The sequence below is a fragment of the Equus asinus genome, chromosome 11 (genome assembly GCF_041296235.1).
Source record: "Equus asinus isolate D_3611 breed Donkey chromosome 11, EquAss-T2T_v2, whole genome shotgun sequence".
Taxonomy (NCBI): Eukaryota; Metazoa; Chordata; class Mammalia; order Perissodactyla; family Equidae; genus Equus; species Equus asinus.
In genome coordinates, this window is record NC_091800.1 from 10772905 (window position 1) to 10798234 (window position 25330).

The 25330-nt window shown below is 42.0% G+C and overlaps 1 protein-coding gene across 3 annotated transcripts in view; it reads left to right on the forward strand.

Annotated features, from left to right (window-relative positions):
- Positions 1-9064: 9064 nt before the first annotated feature.
- Positions 9065-25330, forward strand: part of MTUS2 (microtubule associated scaffold protein 2) — a 560716-nt gene continuing 544450 nt past the window's right edge. For 2 of the 3 annotated variants that reach the window (XM_014843838.3, XM_014843839.3), the window contains exon 1: positions 9226-9350. The gene's annotated coding sequence lies outside the window, so the exon portion shown is untranslated. Of the gene's footprint in view, positions 9351-25330 lie in introns of all 3 variants that reach the window. The other variant, XM_070520454.1, reaches the window with a different exon arrangement.

A 25330-nucleotide genomic window follows, 5' to 3' on the forward strand; every position in this document is an offset into this window, starting at 1 on the left:
TTTGTGCTTCCTGTGAATTCTCGAACATTGCTGAATTAGAGGCCCTGATTCACTCTAATGCTTCCACTGAACTTGAGGCTACAGCTACCATCTGGTCACCTGAAGCTTCCCATGGCAATAGACCAGCAGGCAAGAGAAGGAGTTATTATTGTGGCAGGAGATAGTGACCCTGGTCATCACGAGGAGCTAGAATTGTTGCTGCAAAATGGGGACAAAAAGGAGCATGCTTGGAATGCAGGGATTCACGGGGCATCTTTTGGTGCTTTCACGCCCAGCAATAGCAATGAATGGGCAACTGTACCAGTCACAGCTCAATGAAGGCAAGGCAACTAAGGGTCAGGCCCCTCAGGGAGGAAGGTAAGTGTGACCCCATCTCGCGGGCTACCTAGCCTAGCTAAAGTCCCAGCAGAGGTAAAGAAAATCTGAAATGGGAAGTAGCGGAGGAAGATGTTGGTTATCCGTGAACTTCTAGGAAAAACCTGAGGCTTGTTCCACTAACCTACTTGTATTGTCTTCATAGAGTTTACTGCTGGCCACCACCATGAAGGGAAAGCTGTGCAGGATTCAACTTAATGGAAAGCATAAGAAATATGAGTGGTGCCTTGAGACATATCTGGCATGCATTTTTTAAGAACCCAGAAAGACTGGGCATAAGTCCTCTGGAGCAGTGGCTAACTCTATAATGAATTTTTTTTTTTTAAATTTGAGGAAGATTAGCCCCGAGCTAACATCTGCTGCCAATCCTCCTGTTTTTGCTGAGGAAGACTGGTCCTGAGCTCACATCTGTGCCTGTCTTCCTCTACTTTATATGTGGGACGCTTAGCACAGCATGGCTTACCAAGTGGTGCCATGTCTGCACCTGGGATCCAAACCAGCGAACCCCAGGCTGCCAAGTGGAATGTGCACACTTAACCACTGCACCACTGGGCTGGTCCCTATAATGAATTTTTTAACTCAATATTTGTATATATTGTGAAATGATTATCACAATGTCTAGTTAACATCTGTTACTGTACACAGTTACAAAAGTTTTCTTGTGATGAGATCTTTTAAGATCTACTCTCGGGGGCTGGCCCCGTGGCTAAGCGGTTAAGTTCGTATGCTCCACTTTGGTGGCCCAGGGTTTCGCCAGTTTGGATCCTGGGCATGGACATGGTACCGCTCATCAGGCCATGCTGAGGTGGCATCCCACATGCCACAACCAGGGGCACTTGCAACTAGAATATACAACTATGTACTGGGGGGCGGGTTGGGGAGAAGAAGAAGAAAAAAGAGAGGATTGGCAACAGTTGTTAGCTCAGGTGCCAATGTTTAAAAGAAGAAAAAAAAAGATCAACTCTCTTAGCAACTTTCAAACATGCAATACAATATTATTAATGATGGTCACCATGATGTACATTACATCCCATGACATTTATTTTGTAACTGGAGGCTTGTATCTTTTGATCTCCTTTGCCCATTTTGCCCACCCAACACCCCCTGCCTCTGGCAACCACCAATCTGTTCTCTGTATCTATGAGCCTGTTTTTTGTTTTTTTCTTTTTCTTTGAGGAAGATTAGCCCTGAGCTAACATCTGCCACAAATCCTCCTCTTTTTGCTGAGGAAGACTGGCCCTGAGCTAACATCTGTGTCCATCTTCCTCTACTTTATATGTGGGATGCCTACCACAGCATGGCTTGCCAAGTGGTGCCATATCTGCACCCAGGATCTGAACTGGCGAACCTGGGGGCACCGAAGCAGAATGTGCGAACTTAACTGCTGTGCCACTGGGCTGGCCCCTGTTGTTTTTTTTTAATAATGAGTTTTAATGTTGGTGTTTCCTCCTTCCTTGGTCCCTTTTTCTACTGTCCCTTGGAATCACTTCCCAGATAAACTACCTGCACACAAGACTCTCATGTCCTGCGTTTAGGAGAACTCAGATCATCATAACATGAATTTAATGCATAGCTAAGCTCATGAGACAGTAAGAGCGATTCGCTAGGGACTAAAAGAAAAAGACTGAAGCCAGAATGGTAAGAAAGCACTCAGTAAGTAGGCTGCCTATAAACGAGGGTTTTAACTGCTTTGGTGTGGCCGATGAGGTCTTAGTTTACACAGGGGGAGATGTTGGAAATAAGACCTCTGCATGAAACCTCTAAGGGCCACATCATTATAAAAAGACTCACTCATCAGTGAAAAGAGGCCAGAAGGAAACCAAATGTGATTCTAAACAAAAAATTACTGAACATAGGCGGAAACTGCCCACAATGAGAGAGAGTGAGCAGAAAAAGCAAATAATATTCTTAGACCCTTAAGGACTTCAGGTATTGAAATAATCAAATGCAAAAATTTTAAAAGTATTCCTAGCAGATTTACTGAAATTAAACACAGAATTGAAAATAAGAGAAAGGAATAAGAGACTATAAAATGAACACACACATTTGAAGAAGAACTGACTAGAATTTGAAGAAATGAAAACAGGAACATTAAGAAGTGAAAAAGAACTAAAGAGAACATCAAGAAAGGTTTAATGAACGGGTGAATTAATTGTTAGACACTATTGCTGAGAAATTAGTGAGCTAGAATATAGATGTGAAGGAATTGTACAGGATGGAGAGACAGAAGAGAAAAACAAAAAAAGGAAAATAAGGAAAACAGACTAAGAGAGACAGGATAGAATAGGAAAGAATCACATGCATTTAACTGGAATTCCAGAAGGATAGAATGGGGAAAATCAATATTAGAAGGTAGTATTAGAGAATTTTCCAAATTTGGTAAAAGATGAGAATTCTTAGATGCAGGAAGCACAATAACTCACAAACAAGAGGAATAAAATGAAACCCACACCAAGACCTAAAGAAGCAAACTATAAAACAACAAAGACAATGGGAAGATCTTAAAAGCAGACAGAGAAGAGAGATATCACTCTGAAACGAGTAACAGTTAGGCTGGGAGCTGACTTCACAGTAGCGGCAATGGAAGCCTGAAGAGAAAGTAACTGTTAACCTAGAATTGTAGACAGGGCTAACTATTATGCAAAGATGGAGATGAAATAAAGACATCTTTAGGAAACCAAGCTGGAGAGTTTTTATCACCAATAAGCATCCACAAAGGAATTTCTGATGATGTACTCCAGAAAGAAGGAAATTGATCCCAGAAGGAAGATCTGAGATTCAAGAAGGAATGGTGAACAGTGACTATAAAATAACAGTAACACTGTCTCATTTGCAGAGCAAAAGAACCACTAAGATATTGCATGATATCATGTAAGATGGGCAGAGAATAATCGGAGTTTAAGTGCTCAAAAGTCCTTTGTTGTTCAGGAGAAGCACACAGATATGAAAACTTAGAATTTTCAGTTACCCATGTATATTACAAGTCTAAGGACAACTACTTGAAGGAAAAAATAGAGTATATAACTTCTATAACAGGAAATATAAAACAATGGAAATTTTCCCACAATCTAAGGGAGGCAGAAAAGAAGAAAAGAAGTTCCAGAAAAAGCAGCTCCAATAGAAAGCACACAATTATTTAGTAGAAGTAGGTTCAATTATATAAATCATTGATATAATTACATAATAATTATTTAAATAATTAAATGAGGTGTATTTACAAATGAAAAGATAGATGTTGTCAGATTGAATAAAAATAACCAAATATTGCAAATTTACAGGGAACACACCCAAGATAACATAGAAAGGTTAAAAGACAGAAAAAGATACATGGCTGTTATTAACCAAAAGGAAGCTTCTGCAGCAACATCTATATCAGAAGAAAATATATTTTAAGGTAAAAGTATTAGTGAGAAAGAGTCATTATATAATGATAAAATATATAATTTACCAGGAACATAGAACATTTCAAACTTTGTTTGCCCCTAATAACATAGCTTCAGTCATATATAAAGCAGCAGCCAACAATTTGCAAAGCGAAATGGACAAATTCAGCATCATAGTGGGAGATTTTAATACTCCCTTCTCCATAATTGGTAGCTCATGGAGACAAAATATTAGAAAAGACATGGAATATTTGGACGAAAAAATTAAAAAGCTTGACCTAATGAACACACATAGAACCCTGCACCTAAGATTAGAAGATACACATTCTTCTCAAGAACATGGCGTATTTATGAATAGGCCACAAAGCAAGTCCATATCAATTTCAAAAAGTCTGTATCAAACAGACCATGTTTTCTGGCCACAATGCAAGTAAATTAGAAATGAATAGCAAAATGATATCTAGAAAAGCCTCATACATTTAGAAATTAAAAAGATACTTCTAAATAACTCATGGGTCAAAAAAGCAATTTTCATAACAGAAATTAAGAAGTTATCATTTAGTGATATTGAAAGCACCACATCTAAAAATGTGTGGGAAATTTATTTGAAAAAAAGACAAACTGAAAATTAAAGAGCTAAGTTTTCAACTTGAGAAGTTAGAAAAAAGAACAAAGGAATAAACCCAAAAAACACAAAAGAGAAGAAATAATAATAATCAGAGCAGAAATAGTAAAATTGTAAATAAAATACAGTAAAGTAAAAAAAGTCAAAAGATGGGTCTTCAAAAAGACAAAAAAAAAGACAAATCTCAGGCAGAATGAATTAAGAAAAAAAAGATTAACTAAAAAAAGACACATCTACAGCCAGCCCTAATGGCCTAGTGATTAAAGTTTGCACTCACCGCTTTGGCAGCCTGGGTTTGGTTCCTGGTTGTGGAACCACGCCACCCGTCTGTCAGTTGCCACGCTGTGGTGGTGGCTCACACAGAAGAACTAGAAGGACTTACAGCGAGGCTATGTACTGGATGTAATTACGGAAGCAGCAAGTATTTAAAAAAATTTTATTTTTTTTATTTTTCCTTTTTCTCCCAACGTCCTCTGGCACATAGTTGTATATTTTTAGTTGTGGGCCCTTCCAGTTGTGGCATGTGGAATGCTGCCTCAGCATGGCTTGATGAGTGGTGCCATGTCCACGCCCAGGATCCGAACCGGTGAAACCCTGGGCTGCTGCAGCAGAGCCCGGGGACTTAACCACTTGGCCACAGGACCAGCCCCACAGCAAGTATTTAAAATTAATGAGAGAATGCTATAACTGACTTTATGCCAGCTGTGGAGGATACGGAGATGTGCAGTCCACATCCCCTTGAAGGAAAGGCATGTCGCCTCAGCTGTTGGGAACACTGTCAGCAGCCGGCTGGGCTGGCTCCTTCAGCATTGGCCTCACCTGCTGAGGGCCCCCTCATCCAGGAGTGCACCTCCCCCAGAAAGTCCACATGCAGGGACTGACGTTGGTGGGGACATAAAGATCTGGCCATTCAGCCTAGCCTGGGGCAGTTCTGATCATGTCATACATATAGTGGTGTGATCAGAAATGTTTAACATTGGGGAGCGGGGGGAGAAAACCTTGATTTGGAGTGTTTGCCAGTTTCTGTGGTGTAAATACACCCATCCTGTGGGTGATTTCGAGCTATCAAAGTGATATCACTGAATGTGGAGTTGGAGAGAGATGCACAATAGTACACTATGGTACAGTATGGCCACCATATAGATATGCTAGTGGTAAATAAACTCAAGAGCATATATACAGGTAGCAAAGTAATGGAAGTGATGAGTACTTATTAATTTTGTTTTTAATATACCATATATAAAATTGTAAGTTTATATAATTAATCTTTAAGAATGCCTGTATTTGACAACTGGCTCACAAAATTCCTAAAGATCAACCAATTGGTGCTTGTGAGCTGGTACAAGTGGGCTCCAGCGCACCGCTCGGCACGTGCTTCAGAGCGCCCACGGGTTCAGCTGAGGCTTTGTTGAGCTTGAATCCCAATCCATTTACTCCTCTGCCCAACCCTGGTTCCCTTCCCTTCCCACAGGCACTGACTCCCAATAATATATGGCTGCGTGGTAAACCAATTGCTGTAGTCTGAATATTTGTGTCCCCCAAAACTCATGTGTTGAAACCTAGCCCCCAACATGATGGTATTAGGAGGTAGGCGCTTTGGGAGATGATTAGCTCACCAGGGCAGAGCCCTCACAAACAGGATTAGTGCCCTTATGAAAGAGACCCCAGAGGGCTCCCCTACCCCTTCCATCCTGTGTGGTTACAAGGAAACGACAGCTGTCTAGGAAGCTGGCTCTCCCCAGACACCGAATCTGTTGGCACCTTGATCTTGGACTTCCAGCCTCCAGAACTGTGAGAATTAAATGTCTGTTGTCTGTACATGACCTAATCTATGGTATTTTTGTTGCAGCAGCCTGAGCAGACTAAGACCTCAGCCTCCTACCAAGCGTCATTCATAACATGCAAACACCACTCTACCCTTTTTTCCGCTGCCTTTTCCACTAGCATTTCAGCAATTCGGAATTGCACATGGCTGATGCCTCTGGCCTACCTACATGCTCCTCAGTCTGGAAAGGCAATGGGAAGACACTCCTGAGACCTGGATAGCAGGCACTTTTGACGCCTGCACCATGTCTCCTTGGCTAACCTTGAACCATAGCTCTGACGTACCTTGTGTGCTGGGACTCAAGTTGACAGCGTCTCACCTCAAGGATGCTGCCACTCTGTTTTTCTGCCTCAGGGTCTTTTCTAAAGCCATGGGCACCTGGAAGCATGTGGGAGTTAAAGCCCCAAAGACAATTCCAATCCACAGAGAACAGGAGCCGGATGGTAAATGCTCAGCCCCATGTTTTTGAAATGACAATTCTGGGAGGACTTTCGTATGCTTCTCAGAGATCCCGCTGGTATTGAGTGCCTGTTGCGTACAGCAGCAACCTTGGTAACACACTTCTATATTGAAGTTTCAGATTTCTCTGTCTCAGTGTTTCAATTTCACCACTCCTGCTTCCTGGGATCACCTGCCGAAATAATCCCTCTGCACCAAGTCCTTCTATCAGGGTCTGCCTTGAAGCGGGGGAGGGGAACCCATACTATGATACCGGCTGATCGTATCTTTTTCTCAAAAGAGCATTCTATTCTTCTTTTCACAGTTTCTAAATACAAGCATAACCGAATGTTATGGGATAACTGCTGAGAACAATAGGCAACTGTGCCAGTTTGGGCCCTCTGGGAGGCAGATGCCAAGAAGGATTAGATGTGCAAAAGAGATGTTGAGAAAACGCCCGTATAGGGTAGTGCTGGAGGAAGAAGGAGGTTGGCATGTAGGTGAGGAGAGCCTTCAGCCTGTGATGCAGGGCTGAGAACTGAGACAGGAGAGAGGGAAGGAAGACCAGGTAGGAAGAGCTTCAGACTCCAGTGCAGTCCTGAGAAAGCCTTGGCAGTGTGATGGGGAGTTCTGGAACAAAGGCTGCCCATTAGAGGGGTCTCGCATCAGGCAGAATGGCCCAGCTTGAGTGCTCCCACAATGCTAGCCATGGGCTGGGGTTGTGTGACCTTGGTGGGAGGGCAGTGGTGGATCCAAAGGTGTGGCAGCTGGAGGCTGTCAGTTAGTTTTACTCTCAAGACTTGAGCAGTACACCTCCGTGCCTACCACAGAGACACGTATCTCTATATCTTAAACAGGGATAGGAGGAAGTACCTAGCCATTTCATGCAAGGAAAGGCGTGCTTCCCAACTGCTTGGAGAGCTTGGCATGTATCACCTGGGGTTTGGGGACATGCATGAACCCAGCGATGGCTGCATGAATCACACATGAGAAGTTTCAAGGAGAGAGGCTGGTCAGAGCTGCCTGTGATCAGAGAAACGGGGGAGTGGACTGCAGTGGTACTGACTCGCGCTTCTAGAGTCTGATGGGCAAACATGCCAAGTGTTTGCTATGGGTCAGCACACACATGCTGGAAGGTTGTTGGGTCTGCCCACCAGGGCCTGGTGACCCTGCAGAGGGTCTCTGTGAGGTGGACAGTCCTAGGAGAGAAGTTGACCTGGAAGCTAGGACCAGGGCCTAGTGCAGGGGAGGCTCCCACCCTGCCACCCTGGAGAACCAGTCTTCATAGGGCTAGCTGGGACGATGCAGAACAAGAAAGAAAACGGCACTTCCCGGCCCCACGCAGGCTTCTGAGGGCCAGGCTGCGAGGTGGTGGGCGGTGGGCGGTGGGAGGGGTGTGGGGATCGATCTGGATTGAAATTGAAGTTTTGATTTGGATTGCACAGGACTTTTTAATACCAGAGCATCAGACTGTTTATTAACACCTGAAAGTGAAAAGGAAAAGCAATGAAATTTGCCCTAGATTCTTCCAGAGAAGGGAGATCTGACAGAATAATTTTAAAAGACAGTGGTGTGGGGAAAAAGTGCTATTTCATGATTTCCCTTCACCAAGTAGCCCAGCTTGTTTAAAAAAATTAACTGATATGAAATATTGCTTAACATGGTAGTTTGGAAAAAGACACCCCTACCTTAAAAACACCGCCACCTACACAGCGCAAGGACCAGCACCATCGTTTCCCTTTTATCACGGTCAATGTGCCTTCCATTGCCGTCTGAACCAGATGGGGCAGCTCTCTGACCTCGCTCGCCTTTTCAAACCTTCTAGGCGCACTGCTTACAGGAGCCGGGAGCATTTCAGGAGGACTGGAAGGGCCTTCGAGAAGTTATTATTTATTCATAAGAGCGGTCAAGGCTGTGCAGAACCTCTCAAACAGTGTTACGCACATTTGGTGTTCATTAAACACAGAAATAAACCTGATTCTAGAAAGAAACGCCGGCCTTTTCCGCAAACATTTCCCGAGATCAACTTTGGGCCCCTTGTGCATCAGGAATCTGACCGCCCTCCAAGTTCTTCCCAATGCTCAACCCAAATTCCTCCTGCTGCACAGAATTCGAAGCTGCTCCCTCTTCTGTCCTAGGAGGAAAACAGCGGATCCCATCCTCGAAGCCCCCTGACCCGTAGCCCCCGCCTCCTCAGTCTTACTCCTTCTTTCCTCTGGGGTCGCTGCGACCCCGCTCGGGGACCGCGGTGGCGCAGCGGGGCCGCCCCCGGCGCTGCGCCCACAGGCCTACCCCGAGCTGGAGGCGGCCGGCGCGCACCGTGGCCCCGCGGCCGGCAGAGGGCGCTGCGGGGCGGCGGGCTGCGGCCGCGGGGCGCGGGGCCGAGAGGAGGCGCCCGGGTCCCGGCGTGTGCGTCTCGGGGCGGCCAGGCGGGGCGCGCGCCTCTGCCGCCCTCCGCGCGCCGCCCGGCGGCTGTCACCGTGGACCGCGCCTCACGAGCCGGCGCGCGGGCTGCGCAGCGCGCTCCGAAACCCCGGCTTCGCCGCCGCCCGCCCCGCGGCTTCCCTTTGTCCGGGCGAGGCGGCGGGAGGAGCGGCCGCTGCAGCGGCCGAGCCAGGCGGCGCCTCGGCGAGCTGTCGCGGTCCCCGTGCGCGTGCCCCGGCTGCTCCGCGCGGGGGCGGCGGCCTGGGCGGGGCGGCGCGAGGTGAGTGCGGGGGCGCGGGGCGCTCCCGGCGCGGGCGGGCGGGCCGCGGGCAGGGCTGGGGGCCGGCGGCAGGTGCCCGGGCGTCCCCGCTCCTCCACCTGCGCCACCTCTGCTGGCGTCTCTTGGCAAGTTTGTCGGGCCCCCTTTTGCGGACATCCTTGGCCGGTCAGCAGAGTCCAGATCGGTCAGTAAATAGAAAACTCGAGCTGGAGGAGGAGGAAGAGGAAGCGTGTGGGAACCTGGTCCAGGATGGGAGTCTCTTTGAGGGCAGTGGTGGCTTGGACATCTTTCTTGGCTCTCTCCCACCTCGGTGAGCGAATCCTCTTCTGCACAGTCCGACAGGGTCGGGCTGGGCTCCGCTGCCTGCCTTGTGGAACCCGCTGGAAGACAGGTGCACGGAGTTAGGGAGTGACTGCCGCCGGGGCTCAGGGCAGCGCAGTATTTATTTGGTTTTTCTGTCAGCCCAGCGCTCGTTCTCTGCTGCCTACATCACCTGCTTCGGCTGAGGTGCTGCGGCTCGTTTGGCACCCTCGCGTGCTGCCAGGTTAAACATCCTCTGTTTTAGAAGGGATGGTAGGTTAGTTAAACCGAGTCCCTCCCCACCACCCCCAGCTTTGGGTGATTTGTTCTCTGTCTTCGTCTTAATTTAGTATGAATGTGTTATTTCCTTTGAGCTTTATAATGGTAAAGCAATGAAGCGGGTTGCTACATCCATTTTTTTCATTCTGAGCCTGTGCACAGAAGGAATTTCAGGCACACAAGTGATGTTACTACCATTCTATTTTAAATACAAACACGGAAAGAAGTACTCTTGGCAGGATACCAAAGGCGCCTGTACTCTCTGTTATATAAGTGCTTTAAAAAAATATTTGCTCGTTGGTAAAGTTATAAAGTGATTACCAGAGCACCTAAGAAGAGAGGTTGAAGATAAGTCAGAACCATTATTTCTGCTTTAAACCAAAACTTCACTGGAAGATAAGCATGGTCTTAGCTTGAGATATGCTGTAAGATATACTGGGGCCATTTCTTTGAACTCATTAGGTAGAATTGCAAAACATTAAAAATAAAATACGTTTTGTAAAGGCTATTAAGAAACTTGGTGAAAATTCTTTGACTACTTATTGATAGTAATAAAAAAGATCCCACAGATATCCTTTATGGCTTTCAAACTAGAATTTTATTTTTATATCTGATGGAAACTTCGTAATTATGAGTTGCCAGTTATTAAAGATTCCCTCCCCCGCCGCTCCCCTCTTCCCCCCATAAAACCTCTACTCATATTTGTGGTTATTTTTTTCAGGCAAGAGCAAGACAAAAGTAGAAAGCATCGGATACACTGATGTCTAGGCACCCCTACTTGTCCCTCCCCAATATTCCATTCTAATTGGTTTTGGGTGATGCTGTGGCGTTTGTAATGTTAAAAGGTGCTTTGGTGATTCTAATGTGCAGCCAGGGGTGGGACTCATTGGATAGCATTATTCCTTTTAAGTTGTCACTTTGTAGCCCAAGGGGTGGCTGCAGTGGGCTAAGGTAAGTAAAAAATGAGTAGAAATCTGGGGAGAGAACAATGGCATTGGGAAAGAGACATATTGAAGAATTACAGCATGTATACTTTTGTGTTTTGCGTAAATATCTTCTTTGATTTTTTTTAAGCCTGCGAGGAAAAATTGATGTTTATCAGGGACCCATAATTCCATGTGGAATACGTAGGGGAGTCCTAAGTGGGACATATCTTTGTGCAGAGGCAACAATGAAGTTGAGTAGTAGTGTGGGGATATTCCTTTATGTTTACATGAAAAGATAATCGTCTTATTAAAGATTACTTTTGCTATCAAATTAAGAATGTGTTATGTTAATATAGACAAGTAAATTACTTGCAAAAAGCTTTTATTGTTTTTAGGCTTGGAAATAAACTTGGCTGCTGAATGGTTTTTTGTCTACCTTATGTAATTCCAAATACCCAAATGTGGGAGCAGATCTTATGGATGGTTTATGAAGGCTTATGTAAGAACTACAACTATGCTTTTTGTACTCCATTAAACTCCCTGTTTTGGCTGTTACGTAATTGACACAGTACTGGATTGTTAAAGCCCAAACGGGAAGGATGCACAACCCCAGCCCAGCACATGCACTTTTATAATGAATTGCTGCTGCCAAATTAGAGGGAACAGCAGCGATGGAGGTTTGTGAAAGAGAGATAAGAATAGCATCTAGAGGATGGATGTAATATAAGACTGTTAGCTTAGCGGTTTTCTAGAGATTTTATGCTGTGGTATAAACCGCTCTAGTCTTTTATATCTCCCAGCAGAGGCAGATTGACAGGGAAGCTAATGAGTCTTAAGCTTCAGGGCCCCTCACTCAGGCTTCTTCCAAACCCCTGGGAAGGCTACAAGCAAAGTGTTCACATGGTCATACCTACGTTTGTATGTGTAATTTTGGACTTTTTAAAAATAAGGACACTCTCCTTACCTTTCCCACTTCCCGTTATAGAAATGTAAGGCTCCACAAACCCCCAATCTGCCCTGCCTCGGAATTATGTTCAAATGTTCAGTTATAAAGATGCTTTTTATTTTAATGTCTGTAGTCTCCTGAAGAGACAAAAAAAGAAATCTGGCCAATATTGTAGTTGACCTGCTGAGAAAGCGCAAATTGCTCTAACCTGGGGCTCTGTGGGCCTGCGTGGAAATCAGGTGGTTACCTAGAGAACCAACTCTTCGCCTTGTGATGGTGCACGAACGGGACTCTTTTGGATCTGAGTATGAGCTGGAGGTGGAGAAGAACTGAGATGGGGGTGGGGAAGGGAGGAAAGTGGGTTAAAGCTCTTCTGCATCTCAGAGGCAGCTGCCAAGGGGAAAGGAAGAAAAAATCAACTGCCAAAATATGCTTCATTAATAAAATGTTAATCGAAACAGATAGCAAGAGCTCCATAGGAGATCTTTCTGTAAACTCCTTAGGATCTGTCTCTAATTTGAAGTTTAAGCAGTGAGCAAACTCAGGCCCGGAAAATATCCCGCAGGAAACAAATGCAGGTTGGGAAGGGCTAAGGTGAGCTAGTGACTTGTTCCCTTTCACAGATTTTATGAGTAATTGGGAACCTAATTATGGCCACCCCAGGAGTGTTTGAGAGGGAATTGTTGAAAGAGTGGAGGATTTTCCCTTTTTCTGTGAAGTGGTTTCTACTTCATATCTCAATTTGGATGTCTTCAGGTCTTACCATCTTGACCCCTGTCCCACCAATCCTTATCCCTGTCCGCCCACCCGTCCACAGAGACTCTCTTCTTGGCCAGCTTTGGTCAGGCTCCTCTGAGCCCGCTTCTTGACTAGGCCTCAACCTTGGCCTGTAAGAACTGCAGCTTTCAGCACAATTTTGTCCATCACCCGTCTCTCCATACACATGCTAAGAGACTTGAAAAAACTCTTAACATGGCTTCCAGCAGCCTAAGGCCAGGTCTCTGGGATGACCCAGCCCACCCTGAGTTCCTGTTTGGAAAAGCTCAAGGCTTTTCAAAAGAATTTACCCTTTGTTCCAGCCAACACCTGATGATAGGCCCCTGACTTCCCTTGTATTAAGCATTTATTAGAAAAACGTAGAATCCTTTTTCTGCTCCTTTGAGATGTCTTTGCATCTCCTACAACCCAGGAGTGTCTTTTCAAGGATGTGAAAGCCGTTCCTTTGAAATGTAATCCTTAGGAAGGATGAGGCCTCTGTCACCCAGACTCTGTGGGAGGTTGGGAGCCTGACTTTGACAAGTGCCACTTAGCAGACACAGGTGGCCTAATTGCATTGACATTGAACAACCACCCTACCTGCTTTCTGTAATTTTCCACTTCCTTGGCTTTGCTTGTTCCCCCTCCTTATTTCCTCATTCTTCCTTTAAAATGCCCAGTCACCTCTACAAGGATTGGAGTTGAGCTCAGTTCTGTACTGAAGTCTCTTCCCCCTATTGCAGTATAGACTGAATAAAAGCTGTCTTTACTGCCTTTAACTAGTGTCCAGCTTTGCTTTTCTTTAACAACATCTCACAGATACTTTTTTTGAAGAATTTTGGTTTTTTTTAGCACTCTGATATTTTCTGTTTTTTTTTTTTCCCCTTGGGAAGGATTTGTCTTGAGCTAACATCTGTTGCCAATCATCCTCTCTCTTTTTATTTTTCCCTCCCCAAAGCCCCAGTACATACTTGTATATTCTAGTTGTAAGTCCTTCTGGTTCTGCTATGTGAGCCTCCACCACAGCATGGCTACCCACAGATGAGTGATGTGATTCTGTGCCTGGGAACCGAACCTGGGCCGCTGAAGTGGAGCCTGCGGAACTTTAACCACTAGGCCATTAGGGCTGGCTCCCACAAATACTTCTGAATGCCAGGCACTGTTCTAGGTATTAGCTGTTATAGACCAGTGAACAAAACAGACTGAAATGGTGCCCCTGAGGAACTTACAATGCAGTGGATAAGCTTCAGTGGATGACGTTTGCTATATCAGGTAGGGATAGTACTATGGAGAAAAGTGAATCAGAGAAGGGGGAGGAGTGTGGGGTGGCGAATTGCTGTGTCAAGTAGCCTGGTCGGGGAGCACCCCCCCGAGAGAGATGTTGAGATGGATATCTGGATATCCTGCTCATTGGGGAACAGCCAGTGCAGAGCCCTTAGGCAGAGCTCGGCTGGTACTTATGAGGAGCAGGGGATGGCTAGAGCGGCAGGCAATTGTGGGGGATTCTTGTGCTGATGGCCAGTGCTTCCCTAAAACAGCACCCCCTCCCCCCCCCTGACTCCAGCCAATAATTCTGTTGTGGTGGTTTCTTGGGCCTACCCTTGGACCCTCCTTTCTGGTGTCCTGAAGCTGTGTCAGTAAATGGTGCTGTTGCTCTTGGTGCCTTAGATGGTGTCGTGGCTTCAGACCAGGGATGACTGAGGGCTTCTCAGGGCATCTGGAATCCATTCTAGAGCATTACATAAACTAGGAGTAGGGAGGGAGGTTGTGTGTCTTCATTAATGGTTCCCATTGCCTTGTTGTAGGAAAGGGGCCAGCAGGAAAGTTCCATTTCAGCTTGGATTCCCTGCAGTCCCCTTGCAGCAAATGGAACTGTGATGAATGAAGGATGTTGACAGTGGGAACCATATTACTCTTTCTTGGGGAATGTCAAAATATCAAGAACCTAGAAAAACTTCTAAGGTGAAACTGAGTCAGAGAGAACCCTGGGGCCTAAAATCATCTGGGGTTAGTTAGGGTTTGAGGAGGTGAAATTGCTCATTGGCTGACGAGGCTCCTGTAGGCTCAGATGGTCACCTCACATGTAGTAACCAGAAAATACATGTGCGGACCTGGCAGCAGGCTGTCATGGGTCCCTCAGTGGAAAAGGTGGAGAAGCCAGTGGGGAGCAGCAGCCAGGAACTGTCTGCTGCTGGAAAGGCCTAGCCTTCCGGGGTGCACTGGGGAACAGGGGTGTGGGACAGGGATGGATAGCTGTTTACTTTTTCAAGCCATTAGCTTATAACCATTTTTATTCCTCGCACAAAGAAAAAAATCTTCCATATAGACTAAGGTTCTTTGGATTGTTCTGGCAGGTAGGAGCACATTGCAGCCCCAATGAGCACACGAGCAGGTGGCGTATGTAGGAGATTGGCGTTGTTACCTCTTCCCCGTGCCTGTCATTGCTTTGTATGGTCTCTCACTTTGCAGGCTTCTCCACATGCCTTACCATGTTTGACCAATGGGAGAATTTAAGTTATTACTGGGTATTTTATACTCTTCTTTAGCTTTTGTGAATGGACCCTCTTCTAATTGGTTATATAATCAATTGATTATATATATTATACATATTGGTTATATTATGTTGTCTTAGTCCTTTTGGGCTGCTATAACAAAATATGACAGACTGGGTGGCTTATAAACAACAGATATTTATTCTCACAGTTCTGGAGGCTGGGAAGTCCAGGATCATGGTGCCAGCAGATTCGATATTTGGTAAGGGCCTGCTTTCTGGTTCACAGATTGTGCCTCCTTGCTGTGTCCTCACTTGGTGGAAGGGGCAAGCAAGCTCTCTGGGGCCTGTTTTTATAAAGGTTCTAATCCCATTCGTGAGGGTTCTGCCTTCATGACCTAATCACCTCTCAAAGGCCCTACCTCCTAGGACCATCACCTGGGTGTTGGGTTTTCAGCATATGAATTTTGGGGAGGTACAAACATTCAGACTATGGCATAAATAGAACCAATAATTGATATATAGAAAGCTATTGAGTTTAAGATATAATTGTGTAACTAGGCACTTTTCAAGCTCATCAATTCTAATCTTTTTTGGTTATTTCCCTTGAATTTTCTAGGTAGATAATCATATCATATAATGATTATTTTGATTTCTTTTCTTATATCCTATTTCTGTGTTTTATTACCAGAGTTTAGACTAGCTAGAATGAGAAAGGATTGTTAACTCGATTTGTTGAGTGATTTTTTCTTTCATAAGATTGATGGTTGTCTCTCAGGCAGGTGTACTTCTCCTGTCTCAGAGAGGATAGGCTGTATGATCCCTCAAGACTTCTCCTTATAGGTTTGCCCCCCTTTGTGCACCTACAGACCCACTGAACCAGTAGTTTCAGTTACCTTAGAAAAACAAAACAGCGTGTACACACAGTCATTAAAGGTAAGTCAGCAGTGTATATGATTAGGGCGAAGCCAATATTAATGACAGGTTGATATTGACTTTGGGAACTTTGGCTCACCTGCAGAAATGAAAAGTCAACATAGTGTTTTAGCTTCTATAAAGACTTTAATAAAGCCAATAAATTTGTCCAGAAACAGGCTAATATTGATATAGTGATTTTAAGTGCTTGTCAGAAGCACAGTGGAGAAAGCATGGAATATAGGGCCAAGGATTGCAAGGGATGACAATAAAACAGACACAAATAATGAACACTTAATAGGGAAGGTAAATTTTCACACTTCACCAGGTGTTACTGGAAAGTACTAACCTAAAAACTTAATATGAACACTATCTGTGTTAAATGACAGTATAGAAGAAGTAATCTCAAATCATCCAGAATTGTTTTTGTATTAAGCTGTTTGAAATTACTCGCTCAAAATAGTTTAAGATGGGCAGTCTTTCTCTACACACAAGTAATATTCTTCTCAGGTTGGAAATGTTACCACATATGAAGCCAACCATATTTTTGTCCTTCATTCGTATATTTCTATCAGTTTATTTTCAGGGGAAGCCAATTTGAGAACTAAAATCATACAACAGAATAATTTTGGCTGAAATTGATATTTCTAAGCTTGATGCATTTTCTGTTGGAGTTGTGTAGCGTCTTAGGAAGTTTGTAAGGCAAACATGCCAAACATTGCATTTAATTTCCTAAAGATTCTAGCAAGTATTTTTTTTTTAAATCTACTTTATATTAATTTAACTGGCAGCTAGTAATGAGTTTTATACTGAGTGAGCCAATCTGCCTCTACTAGCAATTTTAAGAAGTTAGGTTAATATAACTACTTTGTCCTCTACCCCCAGACTTCCTACTGAAATTTTTCTACTAGATTTTAGGATTATCATTTTGACAACAGCCCGAGATATTGTAATGAAGTATGAATGTGAGTCAGAACTAATATCTCAGTTTGGAGAATTAAAAAAAAAAAAAAAAAGAAGTGGGGGGCTGGCCTGGTGGCGTAGTGGTTAAGTTTGTGTGCTCTGCTTTGGCAGCCCAGGGTTTGCAGTTTGGATCCTGGGTGTGGACCTCCACACCGCTCATCACACCATGCAGTGGAGGCATCCCACATATAAAATAGAGGAAGATTTGCACAGGTGTTAGTGCAGAGCCAATCTTCCTCACCAAAAAACAAAAATTGGAGATGTGATCCGAAAATCACCCTTTTCCAGGGTTGGGACTAGAAAGATATTAGTCAGTCCCTTGCCCAGGCACAAAATTGAAGGGCAACCAAAAAAACTGGCCAATAAAAATAAATAATATTTTGATGTGGTTTTAAGAAATAAAAACATCAAAAATTCTAAAAATACAGGGTATTTATTTTCTTTTGTGTCAGTCTCCAATAAGGCATGACATGACACTCTTACTGATTACGTCTTAATTCAAAATTTTGATATTTTGTTCATCATGGATTTTTTTCATGTTAATTTTTATTTTGGAAAAACATCACTTGTCTTGGAACCACATCTCAAATGTTAAAATATGGACATTCTGTAAATCCTCTTCTCTAAAACAACAGGGAGAACAAAATTTCACTGAGTGGGGCAAAAATTTAAAAAATTTACTTTAGAACTCTGGAAATTAACCAAAGACTTGCAACAATCTGAGGAGTGTTTATTCAAGATAAAAGACTGAATCTTGGTAAGAACAGTGAATTTTGTGGCATTTAAACTCATTCCCAACAACCTTTCCTGGTACCATGGTAGCCTTGTAAACTAAAAGTTACTGGAAGGGAGAGAACAGGTTCACAACTCTTCAAGTGCCTCATGCTCAGAAAATTGTCACTGTATGATCTGTTTGGCAGCTCTCCAAAAAGCTCCATTCTCAGAGCTTGTTTTTATTTCACCTGACTGAGACCTTGTTCTGTGTAAACAGCCATAGGGCATTTGTTAAAAATAATCGGTAGCAATTGTTTAACGTCACAGCTGCCTGAGGTGACTGCACTGCTCTGGATTACTAAGAGGTTGACCAAAAAAATTAAAAGGAATAAGTGGGAAAGGAGATATCCATAGAAGGCTTGGAAAGCTTTGACGTATTCCTTAGACTCTAGAAGGCCTATGTGCGTGTGCAGGTCTGTGCATATGCCCAGGAAAGACTTGAGAAGGCCCTAATCTATCACCTCTGGCTGACATTCAGGCTCTATAAAAGCAGGAGGAAAAGGCTAAGGCGGAGTTGTAAACTGCCTATCAGAGCACAGGAAGCCTGTATTAGTACACGTACAGAGCCCCTCAGCCAAGGCAGTGAGACATATTGTTCAAAGCATTTAAGGAAATCCCTGTCCCATCATTAGCTGACTTACTAATGCATATTGAACAGAGATTTAAGTGGCTGGAGATGATAAAGAAAATTATGACACACACACAAAGAAGCAGGAAAGTATGATCCCTTCACAGTGAAAAACAAAAAAACAAAGTGTCCCTGAGAAAGTCTAGATATTAGACTTATTAGACAAATGTTTTAAGTCAGCAATTATAATGTGTTCAGAGTGAAAGGAAATTGTGTTTAAAGAGTTAAAGGAAAGTAAGAGAATGATGTTTCACCAAATAGAGAATATCAATAAAGAGATAGAAATTATAAAAAAATAGAAACTCTGGAGTTGAAAAGTACAATAACTGAAATGAAAAAAATCTAAAGGGGGCTCAACAGCAGATTTGAATTGGCAGAAGAAAGAATCGGTGAACTTGAAAGTAGATCAATTGAAATTATGTAATTTGAGGAACAGAAAGCCAAAAGAATAAAGAAAAATGAACAGAACCTCAGACTATTCATCATGAGTACCAACATATGCATAATGGAAGTCCCAGAAGGAGAAGAGAGAAAGAAAGGGACAGAAAGAATACTTGGAGAAACAATGGCCCCAAACTTGGCAAATTTCATTTAAAACATTGGTTTGGCACATCCAAGAAATTTGATGCATTTCAAGTAGGATAAATGCAGAGATCTACACCAGACACACAACAGTCAAGCTGTTGAAAGTCAAAACAAAGAAAGCAGCAAAAGAGAAGTGAATTATGTACAGTGGATCCTCAACAAGATCAATATCTGACTTCTTACGGGAAATCATGGAGGCCAGAAGGTAGTAGGATGATGTCCTCAAAGTGCTGAAAGAATGACCATCCAATCAAGAGTTCTATATCCAACAAAACTGTCCTTCAAAATAGAAACAAAAATTAAGACTTCTCAGAAAAACAAAACAGAGAATTTGTCACTAGCAGACCTGTCCTATAAGAAATATTAAAGGGAGTCTTTCAGGTTGTAATGAAAGGACACTAGACAATAACTTACATCCGTGGAAGAAATAGAGTACCAGTAAAGGCAACTACTTAGGTAAATGTAAAAGACAGTAGAAACTAAGAAAATGACTAAAAAAAAAAGATGATAAACAACAAGAGCCTTAAAATAGTATACAGAAAATATCTATTTAACACAAAATAAGGTAGTAATAGAAGAATAGAGGAACAAGAAGACACAAGACATGTAGAAAACACAGTAAAATTGCAGATGTAAATCCTACCAGTAATTATATCAAATGTAAATGGACTAAAGCCTCCAATAAAAAGGCAGAGGTTGGCAGAATGAATTAACTAAACATGATCTGATTATATGCTTTTTACAATAGACACTTTTTATAGTCAAACACAAATAGTTTGAAAGTAAAAGGATAAAATAAGATATACCATGCAAACAGTGACCAAAAGGGAGCTGGGAGTGGCTATACTAATATTGGACAAAATAGATTTTAAATAAAAAGTTAATACAAGAGATAAAGAAGGTCATGAAATATTGATAAAAAGGTCAATCCATCAGGAAGATGTAACCATTACAAACATCTAATAACAGATCCCCAAAATACATGAAGCAAAAACTGACTGAATTGAAGGGAGAAAAAGAATTCAACAATAACAGAGATTTCAATATCCTGCTTTCAATAACAGATTGAAACTAGGCAGAAATTCAACAAGGAAATAGAAGACCTGAACAACACTGTAAACCAGCTAGAACTAACAGACGTCGAAAGAACACTTCACCCAACCACAGCAGGATATACGTTGTTCTCAAGTGCTCGTAGAAAATTGTTCAGAATAGAATATATTAGGCCATGGAACATGTATGAGACCATAGAACAAGTTTCAGTGAATTTAAAAGCATTGAAATCATGCGAAGTATGTTTTCTGACCACAGTGGGGTGATATGAGAAATCAATAGCAGAAGGAAATTACAGAAATTCACAGAATGTGGAAATTAAACAACACATTCTTAAATAACCAATGGGTCACAGAAGAAATCACAAGGGAAATTAGAAAATACTTTGAGGTGAAAGAAAACAAAAACGTACTAAAACTTATGGGATGCCGGTAAACAATGCTTAGAGAGAAATTTATAGCTGTGAATGCCTATATTAACAAAAGAAGGAAGATCACAATTAATAAGCTAAGCTTTCACCTTAAGAAAGTAGAAAAAGAAGAGCAAACTAAACCCAAAGCAACAGAAGAAAGGAAATAATAAAGACTGGAGCAGAAATAAATAGAGAATAGAAATACAATAGAGAAAATCAATGAAACGAAAAATTGGTCCTTTGGAAAGATGAATAAAATTGGCAAACCTTTAGCTGACTGAACAATAGAAAAAGAGGGAAGGCTCAATCGCTAAAATCAGGAATGAAGGAGGGAGCATCACCACCCACCTTAGAGAAGTAAAAAGGATCATAAGGGAATATTATGAATAATTTTATGTCAACAAATTAAATAACCCTAGATAAAATGGAAAAATTCCTAGGAAGACAGACTACCCAGCTGACTCAAGAAGAAATAGAAAATCTGAAGTGACCTTTTACAAGTAAAGAGATTGAATTAGTAATCAAAAAAATTTCCCACAAAAAAAAACACAGGGTCAGGTGGCTTCACTGGTATGTTATACTAAACGTTTAAAGAATAATTAACAGCAATTTAGCACAATCTCTTCTAGAAAAGGGAAAAGGTGGGAACATTTCCCACCTGACTCTTTGAGGCTAGTATTACTTTGATACCAAAACCAGACAGACATCACAGAAGAAAGTACAGACCAATATTCCTTATGAATACAGATGCAAAAATCTGCAACAAAATAGTGGCAAACCACCAGCAACATACAGAAAGGTGTGTACACCATGAGTAGGTGGGATTTATCTGAGGAATGCAAAACTGGCTTAATATATGAAAATTAATGTAATACATCATATTAATAGAATAGAGTACAAAAATCACCGCCATCTCAATAGACACAGAAAAAGCACATGATGAGTTCCAACAGAGCTTCATGATAAAAACACTCACAAAACTAGAAATAGAAGGAAGCTTCCTTAACCTGATGAAGAACATCCACAAAACTCCCACAACTGAAGTCATACTAAATGGTGAAAGACTGAATGCTTTCCCCCCAAGATAAGGAACAAGGCAAGGATGTCTGATCTTGTCACATTTATTCAACGTTGTACTGGAGGTTCTAGCCAAGGAAGTTAGGCAAGAAAAAGAAATAAAAGGCATCCAGATTGGAAAGGAAGAGCTCAAATTATCTCTGTTTTCAGATGACGTGATCTTGTATAGAAAATCCTAAGGACTACACCCCCTTCACCCCCAAACTGTAAGAACTAATAAACAGGTTCAGCAAGGTTGCAGTATACAGAATCAGTAAACAAAAAACAATTTTCTACACTTGCAGTGAACAATTTGAAAATGAAATAAAATTCCATTTACAGTAGCATCAAAAAAGAAAATACTAAAATATTTAGGAATAAATTTAACAAAAGACATGCAAAACTTGTACACCAAAAACTACAACACATCCCTGAAAGAAATTAAAGATAACCTAAATAAGTGGAAAGACATTCCATATTTATGGATTGGAAGACTATATTGTTAAGATAGCAATGCTCCCCAAATTGATCTACAGACTCAATGCAATCCCTATCAAAATTCCAGCTGCCTTTTTTGCAGAAGTTGACAAACTGATCCTAAAAATTCATATGGACATGTAAGGGACCCAGAAGAGCCAAAGCAATCCTAAAGAAGCAGAACAAAGTTAAAGGACTCTCACTTCCTGATTTCAAAACTTGCTACAAAGCTATAGTGACAAAGACAGTGTGGTACTTGTGTGAGTATAGCCTTATCAGTGATATAAAATTGAGAGTCCAGAAATAAACCCTTATGTTTATGATCATTGATTTTTAACAAGGGTGACAAGACAATTCAATGGGGAAAGAAGTCTTTTTAACAGATGGTGCTGGAATAACAGGATATCCACATGCAAAAAAGTTAACTGAAAATGGATCGTTGGCTTAAATGTAAGAGCTAAAACAAAAAGACTCTTAGAAGAAAACAAAGAAGTAAATCTTCATGATCTGGGATTAAGCAATGGTTTCTTAGATATGATACCAAAAGCACAAGTGACTGGAGAAAACATGGATAAATTGGGCTTCATAAAAATTAAAAACTTTTGTGCTTTAGGGAACCGTCAAGAAAAGAGAAAAGACAACCCACAGAAGGAGAGCAAATTTTTGCAAATCATGTATCTAATAAGGAACTTGTATCCAAAATATATTAAGAATGGTTGAAACTCAACAATATAAAGATGAATAACCCAAGTAAAACTTGAGCAAAGGATTTGAGTTGGGATATCTCCAAATAAGGTTTACTAATGACCAATAAGCATATGAAAATTTGGTCAACATCATTAGTTATTAGATAGAAATCAAAAGCACAATGAGATCGCTACACACCCACTAAGAACGGCTAACATAAAACTTAGAGACTCTAACAAGTGTTGGTGAAGATGTGGAGACATTGGAACCCTGATACATTGCTGGTGGGACTGGGAAATGGTGCAGCTGCTTTGGAAAACAGTTGCTTTTTACTCAAATTATAAACATAGAGCTAACAATATGACCAGCAATTCCGTTCCTAAGTATAGACCCAAGAGAATTGAAAACATACCCACATAAAAACTTGTACACCAATGTGTACATAGGCAAAAACTAGACACAATTCAAATGTCCATCAACAAATGGAAAAATAAAACATGGCATATTCATACAGTAGAATATTATTCACCCATAGAAAGGAATGAAGTATTGATTCGTGGTACAACATGGGTGAACTTTGAAAACACGTTTAAGTGAAAGAAGCCAGACACAAAAGGCTACATATTGTATGATTCCATTTATATCAAATATCCAGAAGAGGCAAATTCTTAGAGACAAAATAGATTAGTGGTTGCCAGGGGCTGGGCGTAGAGAGGATGGTGGAATATCTGCTAATGGGAATGAGGTTTCTTTGGAGGGTAGTGAAAATGTTCTGGAATTTGATAATGTCAGTGGTTGCTTGTGAATATATTAAAACTACTGAATGGCATTCTTTTAAAATGGTAAATTTTATGGTATATGAATTACATATCAGTAAAGCTTTTATTTAAAAATTTATTCATCTTGATTGCAGAGTTTTTGGTTCCTCTTAAATTTCGTGCCTGAGGCAAGTGCTTTGCCTCATCCCAGTCCTGGCCCTGCTTTTCCCTAGAGGTCTGTTGCCTCACAATTCAGTGAGATGTCTAGAACAGAAGATTAGAAACCTTAGGAAAGTTGGTACTTACCTGTGAAGTACCCAGAGCTGGTAGCAGAGAAGAACTCCAGTGAGTTGGTGGAGCTCTGAAAGCAATGTTCCGTGAGCTTTTCATGTAGGAGCAAACTCTGTATGTCCAGCAGGGCAGTGCTGTATAACACTGCAGTGTAGTCTTGATGTCTGTGCCTCTCTAATCATTAGGAAAAGTTAACATCATCTAAACAGATTTATCAGTAAGGAAGAGAAAGTCTGTACTTTGTAGAGTAACACTGTCCATAGAAATACAGTGCGGGCCACAATGTAATTTTAAGTTTTTTGGTAGCCACGTTAAAAAGGCAAAAGGAAACAGATGGAATTAATTTTAATGTATTTTATTTAACCTAATATATCCAAATATTATTTAACATGTTGAAATATTTTACATTCTTTTTTCATAATGAATATTCAAAATCAGGTGTGTATTTTACACTAGACCTGGTGGTCCAGTGGTTAAGAGTCAGCACTCTCACCGAAGTGACCCAGGTTGGTTTCCCGGTCAGGGTACCACACCACCATCTGTCGCATAGCATGCTGTGGCAGCTGTGTGTTGCTGTGATGCTGAAAGCTATGCCACCAGTATTTCAAATACCAGCAGGTCACCCATGGTGGACAGGTTTCAGCAGAGCTTCCAGACGAAGACAGACTAGGAAGAAGGACCTGACCACCTACTTCCAAAAAAATTGGCCATGAAAACCCTGTGAGTAGCAGCGGAGCGTTGTCTGATATACTCCAGGAAGGTGAGAGGATGGTGCAAAAAGACCAGGCAGGGTTCTGTTCTTCTGTACATAGGGTTGCTAGGAATCAGAATTGAGTCAATGGCACTAATGACTCCGTGGCACTAACAACAACAAAATTTTACACGTATAGCACATTTCCCTTTGGATTAGCCACATCAAGTGTTCAGTAGCCACAAGTCACTAAGTGGCTACTGTATTAAAGCAATGTAGCTATTTTTATAAAATTGGATTCAAGTCTTCCAGAGATGGCATAGTGGTTTTGAGTTGGATCCATCTTCAGATTCTGGCTTTGACTCTAGCACTGTATTTAGTCTTTAAACACTTACCTATTCTCAAAAGTTAAGTAGTCTATTTCTATGATCAGACATGTAACACTGGAGAGAAGTAAAGTGTTATTTTATTCTAAATACCGCAGGACCCATCAAAGGAAGTAGTCAGTTCTACCCGGGTAAGGGTCAGTGGTGGGCAGGAGAGGCTTCATAAAGAGGTAAGGGTTGAGCTCCATCTTGGAACATGAGGCATTCCAGGAGGAGACAAGAGCAAAGGCAAAGTCAGGGAGGCTTGAAATAGTACTGCCCCAGGAAATTGTTTAGAAGTTTACTTTGACTGGAGTGTGGATGTGAATGGGTGTCTGAAGGAGCTGGCTGAGTTAGAGTTGGGGGCCATGTTTTTGGAGGGTGCCTGCAAAGGAGTTTAGAATATATTCCATATTAGGCGATGGGCACCTCCCAAAGAGCTTTAAGAAGGAAGTCACGAGGTTAGATTTGTTCTTTTTTGCTTTAGCATCTTGGGTAAGTTACTTGACCTTTCAGACCTCCCCTTCAGTTTTCTCTTCTGTAAAACTGAGGTATTGAAATCTACTCAGTGGTGCTATGAAGATTAAGTAAACTACTGTGTGTAACATGCCTTGATGCAGCTCAAGC